The sequence below is a fragment of the Pseudorca crassidens genome, chromosome 13, assembly GCF_039906515.1.
Source record: "Pseudorca crassidens isolate mPseCra1 chromosome 13, mPseCra1.hap1, whole genome shotgun sequence".
Taxonomy (NCBI): Eukaryota; Metazoa; Chordata; class Mammalia; order Artiodactyla; family Delphinidae; genus Pseudorca; species Pseudorca crassidens.
The window spans coordinates 25,579,168-25,588,914 of NC_090308.1; positions in this window are offsets into that span (position 1 = coordinate 25,579,168).

The following is a 9,747-nucleotide window of genomic DNA, read 5'->3' on the forward strand; positions in this document are numbered from 1 at the left end:
ATCTTGGAAATAGAATAGAGAAAATGCAAGAAACATTTAACGAGGACCTAGAAAAACTAAAGAGAAAACAAGCAAAGATGAACAACACAATAAATGAAATGAAAAATACTCTAGGTGGGATCAATAGCAGAATAACTGAGGCAGAAGAACGGATAAGTGAGCTGGAAGATAAAATAGTGGAAATAACTACTACAGAGCAGAATAAAGAAAAAAGAATGAAAAGAACTGAGGACAGTCTCAGAGACCTCTGGGACAACATTAAACGCACCAACATTCAAATTATAGGGGTTCCAGAAGAAGAAGAGAAAAAGAAAGGGACTGAGAAAATATTTGAAGAGATTATAGTTGAAAACTTCCCTAATATGGGAAAGGAGATAGTTAGTCAAGTCCAGGAAGCACAGAGAATCCCACACAGGATAAATCCAAGGAGAAATATGCCAAGACACATACTAATCAAACTGTGAAAAATTAAATACAAAGAAAGCATATTAAAAGCAGCAAGGGAAAAAGAACAAATAACACACAAGGGAGTCCCCATAAGGTTAACAGCTGATCTCTCAGCAGAAACTCTGCAAGCCAGAAGGGAGTGGCAGGACATACTGAAAGTGATGAAGGAGAAAAACCTGCAACCAAGATTACTCTCCCCAGCAAGGATCTCATTCAGATTTGATGGAGAAGTCAAAACCTTTACAGACAAGCAAAAGCTGAGAGAGTTCAGCCCCACCAAACCAGCTTTACAACAAATGCTAAAGGAACTTCTCTAGACAAGAAACACAAGAGAAGGAAAAGACCTACAATAACAAACCCAAAACAATTTAGAAAGTTGGAATAGGAACATACATATCGATAATTACCTTAAATGTAAATGGACTAAATGCTCCCACCAAAAGACACAGATTGGCTGAATGGATACAAAAACAAGACCCATATATATGCTGTCTACAAGAGACCCACTTCAGACCTAGAGACACATACAGACTGAAAGTAAGGGGATGGAAAAAGATATTCCATGCAAATGGAAACCAAAAGAAAGCTGGAGTAGCAATTCTCATATCAGACAAAATAGACTTTAAAATAAAGACTATTAGAAGAGACAAAGAAGGACACTACATAATGATCAAGGGATCGATCCAAGAAGAAGATATAACAATTGTAAATATTTATGCACCCAACATAGGAGCACCTCAATACATAAGGCAAATACTAACAGCCATAAAAGGGGAAATCAACAGTAACACATTCATAGTAGGGGACATTAACACCCCACTTTCACCAATGGACAGATCATCCAAAATGAAAATAAATAAGGAAACACAAGCTTTAAATGATACATTAAACAAGATGGACTTAATTGATATTTACAGGATACTCCATCCAAAAACAACAGAATACACATTTTTCTCAAGTGCTCATGGAACATTCTCCAGGATAGATCATATCTTGGATCACAAATCAAGCCTTGGTAAATTTAAGAAAATTGAAATTGTATCAAGTATCTTTTCCCACCACAACGCCATGAGACTATATATCAATTAGAGGAAAAGATCTGTAAAAAATACAAACACACGGAGGCTAAACAATACACTACTTAATAACGAAGTGATCACTGAAGAAATCAAAGAGGAAATCAAAAAATACCTAGAAACAAATGACAATGGAGACACGACCACCCAAAATCTATGGGATGCAGCAAAAGCAGTTCTAAGAGGGAAGTTTATAGCAATACAAGCCCACCTTAGGAAACAAGAAACATCTCGAATAAACAGCCTAACCTTGCACCTAAAGCAATTAGAGAAAGAAGAACAAAAAACCCCCAAAGTTAGCAAAAGGAAAGAAATCATAAAAATCAGATCAGAAATAAATGAAAAAGAAATGAAGGAAACAATAGCAAAGATCAATAAAACTAAAAGCTGGTTCTTTGAGAAGATAAACAAAATAGATAAACCATTAGCCAGACTCATCAAGAAAAAAAGGGAGAAGACTAAGTCAATAGAATTAGAAATGAAAAAGGAGAAGTAACAACTGACACTGCAGAAATACAAAAGATCATGAGAGATTACTACAAGCAACTCTATGCCAATAAAAGGGACAACCTGGAAGAAATGGACATATTCTTAGAAATGCACAACCTGCCAAGACTGAATCAGGGAGAAATAGAAAATATGAACAGACCAATCACAAGCAGTGAAATTGAAACTATGATTAAAAATCTTCCAACAAACAAAAGCTCAGGACCAGATGGCTTCACAGGCGAATTCTATCAAACATTTAGAGAAGAGCTATCACCTATCCTTCTCAAACTCTTCCAAAATATAGCAGAGGGAGGAACACTCCCAAATTCATTCTACGAGGCCACCATCACCTTGATACCAAAACCAGACAAGGATGTCACAAAGAAAGAAAACTACAGGCCAATATCACTGATGAACATAGATGCAAAAATCCTCAACAAAATACTAGCAAACAGAATCCAACAGCACATTAAAAGGATCATACACCATGATCAAGTGGGGTTTATTCCAGGAATGCAAGGATTGTTCAATATACGCAAATCAATCAATGTGATACACCATATTAACAAGTTGAAGGAGAAAAACCATATGGTCATCTCAATAGATGCAGAGAAAGCTTTTGACAAAATTCAACACCCACTTATGATAAAAACCCTCCAGAAAGTAGGCATAGAGGGAACTTTCCTCAACATAATAAAGGCCATATATGACAAAGCCACAGCCAACATCATCCTCAGTGGTGAAAAACTGAAAGCATTTCCACTAAGATCAGGAATAACACAAGGTTGCCCACTCTCACCATTCTTATTCAACATAGTTTTGGAAGTTTTAGCCACAGCAATCAGAGAAGAAAAGGAAATAAAAGGAATCCAAATCGGAAAAGAAGAAGTAAAGCTGTCACTGTTTGCAGATGACATGATACTATACATAGAGAATCCTAAAGATGCTACCAGAAAACGACTAGAGCTAATCAATGAATTTGGTAAAGTTGCAGGATACAAAATTAATGCACAGAAATCTCTGGCATTCCTATACACTAATGATGAAAAATCTGAAAGTGAAATCAAGAAAACACTCCCATTTACCACTGCAACAAAAAGAATAAAACATCTAGGAATAAACCTACCTTAGGAGACAAAAGACCTGTATGCAGAAAATTATAAGATACTGATGAAAGAAATTAAAGATGATACAAATAGATGGAGAGATATACCATGTTCTTGGATTGGAAGAATCAACATTGTGAAAATGACTCTACTACCCAAAGCAATCTACAGATTCAATGCAATCCCTATCAAACTACCACTGGCATTTTTCACAGAACTAGAACAAAAAGTTTCACAATTTGTATGGAAACAGAAAAGATCCCGAATAGCCAAAGCAATCTTGAGAACGAAAAACGGAGCTGGAGGAATCAGGCTCCCTGACTTCAGACTATACTACAAAGCTACAGTAATCAAGACAGTATGGTACTGGCACAAAAACAGAAATATAGATCAATGGAACAGGATAGAAAGCCCAGAGATAAACCCACACACATATGGTCACCTTATCTTTGATAAAAGAGGCAGGAATGTACAGTGGAGAAAGGACAGCCTCTTCAATAAGTGGTGCTGGGACAACTGGACAGGTACATGTAAAAGTATGAGATTAGATCACTCCCTAACACCATACACAAAAATAAGCTCAAAATGGATTAAAGACCTAAATGTAAGGCCAGAAACTATCACAGAAATATTTGTACATCCCGTAAATTGGCATTGACATCCTTGTTAGGGTTCAACTCCGTGGTGATGTGTCTTCTCGTGGAGGGTCATTAATGGTGATCATGACAAGAGAAGTTGCATATATTTTATTTTTTTCATTTTTTGGCTTATGGTTGAAGGTACAGAGGGCTGAACCCAGGCAAAATATGAAGTTTTGATTTCTAATAAACAAATTAGACCTCAAATACTCTCTCGATATTTGTTTCTAAGAGAAAGTCCAAATTGTGTGGGACACAGAAAAAGAAAGTTTCTTTACTTTAATAAGTTCACATTAATGATAAGTTAACCAATAAGTACAAAGTAGTGACAGAAAGTGCATAGAGTTTATTGGGAACACCTAGGAAAAGCAGCTAACTCAAACTGGAGAGTGTGAGATAGAAGGCATTTCTTTGATTATGGAAATCTGGAGTTGAGTCCTGAGGGCTGCATAGGAGTTGGCTGGGGCACAAGAGTGGGGTGGGTAGTGGGAATGGCAGGGGCAGGCTGTAGGCTCATGGCACGTGGGATTCTATACGGGATTCTATATGCAGAAAGCCACTGGCCCAAATCACAAAGGGACTTGTGGGCCACGCGAAGGAGCTCGGGCTTAGCTGAAAGCCCGTGGAGGGCCATATAAAACCAATCCTACAGTTGAGTGAAATTCTGCTCAGAGTTCAGGGACTCCGAGCTTCATTCAAGTCCTTGCCCCTAAAATCCTCCTGGTCTAGGGTGTTGCACAGGCCCCAAGGCGGGGAACATGATTAGATGGACATTTACAAAGACTCCACTGACTTCACTGTATAGGATGGTTTGCAGGGGTCCTAATTGAAAGCAACAGGTCCTGGTCCAGGTGAGGAGCAATCTGTTGATGAGCATGGGAGCCTAGAAGAGCTGATAGATTCCAAATGAACAGACTTTAACCCTTCTTCTCCTCTTAAAAAAAATTTTTTTTAATTAAAAAAATTTCTGCTTCATTTTATTGTTATTAAGTAATATTTTAAAATATCATCTATTTACCTAATGGTTTGGAACATATGCCTACCATATTATTATGACATCTTTAGTAAATTCTCTGACAATCAGGTATGATCTTTAAAGTATTTTGGATATGGAAGAGACATGAATGTATTTTCTCAGACATGGAATACAAGTTGTCCTTTCTTCAAAAATACAAAATCCCGGGCTTCCCTGGTGGCGCAGTGGTTGAGAGTCCGCCTGCCGATGCAGAGGACACGGGTTCGTGCCCCGGTCTGGGAGGATCCCACATGCCGCGGAGCGGCTGGGCCCATGAGCCATGGCCGCTGAGCCTGCGCGTCCGGAGCCTGTGCTCCGCAACTGTGAGAGGCCCGCATACCGCAAAAAAAAAAAAAAAAAAAAAGTACAAAATCCCACATAGACGACAAAAGAAGCATGAAGTCAGTCTAAGTAATATGTTTCCTAGTTCGGTGGTTAAATAATTGTGGTACACTTTCCACAGACCCACAGACTATTCTGCTCCCTCTAAGGGTGTGTAGCTTCTGCCGGGACAATGGAGCTGATCCTTCTGTAGGTTCAGAAGCCTCTGTGTCAACAATTTCCTTTTCGCTCTTCAAGACGACTCCTGTTTTTTTTCTTTCTTTCTTTCTTTTTCTTTCCCCTGTGAAAAAGATCTTTCCTTTTAAATATCTACTCATTAAATACATTTTTTTACCAGCAATAATTTTGCATGCTTTCTTTTCCAGTCTGTTTATGGGTATTGGAAAGCTGTAGGTCTCAGTCTCAGATAAAAATATCAGTCTCCTATTTCGAAAGTATTCTCCATTCTGAATATTGTGTTTTAAATAAAATGTAACTTCAGGCATGAGTTAGGAAACATAATACTTTGAGGAACAGGTAGCTAGTATTTTTACTTCAAAGTGCCTGTTTTAAAAACCACACACCTGATGATATCTTGAAATTCTCAAGAAGATATAAAACAACGACCAGGCTTCTAGCTAGCCATTTTTAGTTTAAGTTTGCTCAAGATAATTATGAAAAGTGTGAAGTGCTAGCTATTTCCTATTTTCTGACTCATCGTTCTACTGGAAAATCTAACTATAAAACTGGAATTCACAGAGAAGCATTATATGCTCGTGAAACTAATTCAACATTCAGCCAACATTTTCATTGATTTCACCTTCTTCAGACTGCTGGTGAGAGGGCATGTGGAACCTCCTGGACCTGGAGGATTTCAGGGGCAAGGACTTGAATGAAGTCCAGGTTCCTAAAACCTGAACAGACTTTCACTGAATCATAGGATGGGAAGATGTTAGGATACAGATAAGTAGATGAGCACTGTTTTAAAGGCAGGAGGCAGGTTGGAGGTGGGGGGAGGATGGTGAGAGAGGGATTTATTCCACTTTTCTCAAATCATTTCAGGGCTCCATATTTCCCTTTTCTTTTCTTCCTTTTTTTTTAAGATTTTTTTTTTTTGATGTGGACCATTTCTTTCGAAGTCTTTATTGAATTTGTTACAACACTGCCCCCGTTTCATGCTTTGGCCCTTTGGCCGTGAGGCATGGGATCCTAGCTCTCTGACCAGGGATCGAACCTGCACCCCCTGCATTGGAAGGTGAAGTCCCAACCACTGGACCATCAGGGAAGTCCCTCCCCTTTTCTGAATATTAGGAAATTCATGCTTCTGTTTGCTATGATTCCTCATGCTGTAAATGATGTCTTCTCTTACTTTGATTCTTGTGTAGACTGACAGCCAGATGCCATTTTTAATACAGTAAACTATACAATGATATTTGAATATCTCATTCTAATAAATTCTAAGGATTTTCCAAGATTCCTAGGTAGTGACTGAAGGGGGTTGTATCTTGGAAATGGGATATCCCTCTGTGTGTTAAATAATAAAGCAGTTCAGAAATGTACAAAGTCACCAGAAGAGACAGACTGTGGCCTAACTGAAGGTGTTGACATGATTAGAGGAAAATGGACCAATCAGAAGGCACAGGTGGTGACACAAAGAATAGGCAGGGTCTCAAAAGCAGACATGGTCCATCCCAGCACCATATGCAAGAGACAGCATCATGGAGAACGCCTGCAGTGCACAGAATGAAGACTTGACCTGTCAGAGACCTGGAAACAGGGATATCCCAACATTTAGCAGAATGCATCATGGCATGACATCAGTCACTAGCTCCCCTGGATCCAATTCCAACCTCACCAGGCCTCCTGATGAGAATGATTCCCACAGAGTGAGCCTCTGAGCAGGGAATGCCTTGACCAGAGGTGCAAGTGTTTGTATGCCTTTGGTAGAAAATTGTTCTCATGTAAACTATCAATGCAGTAGCGTATCTCTGATCTTGGTTAATGTGATATTGCCTCTGGAAGATGGAGCTTTTATGCTACTTCAGGCCAAAGAAGACTCACAATGATAAGAAATGCCAAAAGAAAAAAAAAAAAGAAATGCCACCTAGTAGGGGTTCAGGTGACAAGCTGGTCACCTGCAGAAGACGCCACCTGAAAGAAGGCACCCTCCTCTTTAACTGCCCCAGCTGCACACTAACTGTACTTGTGTGCCCTCCCTCTTATTGCCTCTGTGAAAATAGGACTCTTTGGGCTACTAGTGATTCCAACCCCTGGCTGCATATTAGATTCATCTGAACTTTAAAAAAATGCAAAACCCGAGAGCACCCTCCCAGACCAATTAAGGATGGGAATATCTGGGCATTGCCTTGGTGTAAATACTGTCTGTGTGATTCTAATATGTCCCCAGGGTTGAGAACCATGAGTTTGATTATTGATAGAAAGGCGGAGAAGTTCCCCAATATATTTTTAAAAACATTTAATGAGCATTATATGGATGAGAAACCCGAGGCTCAGAAACATGAGGCAATTTTCTCACGTCTGTATAGCTAATAGGCAATAGGGCCAGGGTTTAAACCTAAAATTTTTTTGACAAAATATCAAGTTCTTTCCATGATATCTGGGCTCATGCAGAAGAGAAGGTAAGAACTCTGCCAGATTCTGGTGAAGGGAGAAGATTGAGGGGAGTGAAGGCAGAAAGGGCTTCTGGAAAGACTTCCCAAGAAAAGACAGAAAGGTAGAGACCTTTGCAGAATGGTCTCCAGCAGCTGTCTCCAAAGAGTGTGCAGAGGACTCACTGGGGGCGTGACGGGAAAATGGTAGGATTTCTCTTAATTAGTTTTTTTTCTTGTTTTTTTGCATGTTTTACAAAGCACAGGATACACTGATATGGTAATATATGTATATAATTTATAAAGAAACATATCCACATACAGTGGGAGTACATGCTCAAATTTTTTTTTTTTTTTTTTTTTTTTTGCGGTACGCGGGCCTCTCACTGCTGTGGCCTCTCCCGTTGCGGGACGCGCAGGCTCAGCGGCCATGGCTCGCGGGCCCAGCCGCTCCACGGCACGTGGGATCTTCCCAGACCGGGGCACGAACCCGTGTCCCCTGCATCGGCAGGCGGACTCTCAACCACTGTGCCACCAGGAAAGCCCTCAAAAAATTTTTATGGTAGGGGCACATAGTCAAAAAAGTACAGAGTCCACTGCTTAGAGAAGATCTTCTAAACCAGGGCTGGTGCAACCCAATCTGCCCAGGCCCCTGCCCTGCAATACAGTCGGCCCTCCCTCTGTTATCTGTGGGTTCCACATCCGTGGATACAGAGTGCTGACAGTAGGACGCCATTTTATACAAGGGACTGGAGCATCCGGCATTTTGGTATCTTCTGGAGTCCTGGAACCAATCCCCCGAGGATACAGAGGGACGACTGGATGCTCTGAACTCCGGGCTGGAGTCGGGGTACAGACGCGGGAATTCTCAGGACAGGTCAAATTTTATTTGTATCAAGATGCAGGAAGTCAGTGAATGAAGGCACTATTGCTACCCCCTCTGAGCTGAGCAACTCACAGTTACTTCAGGACTGCCTGGGCGACAGTGACCCCCTGATGCTGACAAGGGGAGAACACCGGTAGTAATTCATATATCAAGTATCAGCAAAATGAACTCAGAGGTTTCCTGTTTTCTTCCTGCAACTCCTGGTTGCACGCACCTGGCTTTAGGAGCAGTAGAAAGCCATGGGGGAGTTTTAATTAAAGGAGAAGCATTACCAGGTCTGTGATTTACAAGCATAGGTAACCAGTAAGAGACTGTCTAGAAAGGAGAGACCAGAGGCAAAAAGAAAGACAGCAGGAGGCTGGGGCCCAAGCTGGAGCTGCAGGAGGAAAGGGGGAAGAATGGATTTGCGAGACATTTTGGAGACATACTTCACAGAAGTTTGGATGTGGGAGGATGGGGGAAAAGTCTAGAGGTGGCATGAAAGCTGATTATGCCCTTGCCTGTGCATGAGAGGAAGAGGGCAGGAATAAACATTACGCCTTTGGTTTCGGATGATCTGAACTTCCACCCATGTGTGGTATGAAGGTGATATTCCACAGCGTTAGAAGATCTGGGCAAGCTGAAGCAAAGCCCGTTCCTTCCAAGTCTGATTTTTCAGCTCTCCACGCCTAGGTCCTTTGCCTTTTTGGAAAGTCATCGATTTCTTTGAGACTTTGAAGAAAGCCACTGGCCCCACTTCAGAAAGAAAATGTACACACCCCAATATAAAATTGTACATATGCTTTAGAGGGTCCCCAACCCTGAGGTCCATCCGCCACTCCAGATTGGAGATGTGCCCTAAGTGGCTCTCTTGCTGCCCTCCAAACCTGCCCTATTTCATGTGCCGTTTCTCTGAGTCAGAGATAGTTTGCTAATTATAAGTCACTTCCTATTTTAGAAATCCTGATGACTTATGGTCAAATGCTTATGTTCATCATGCTGATTGAAGGACTGTAATTTTTAACGTTGGGTGAGAGACGGAGGAAGAACGGAGAATAAGAGGTCAATTCAAGGCTTTGTGATTTCCCTGGGTAAGCATTCATACAGCTCAGCTGGGATGGGGTGTCGTGGGACACACACAGCGTCACCTGTGAATGATTCTTGCCTGATTGAACCTGGAT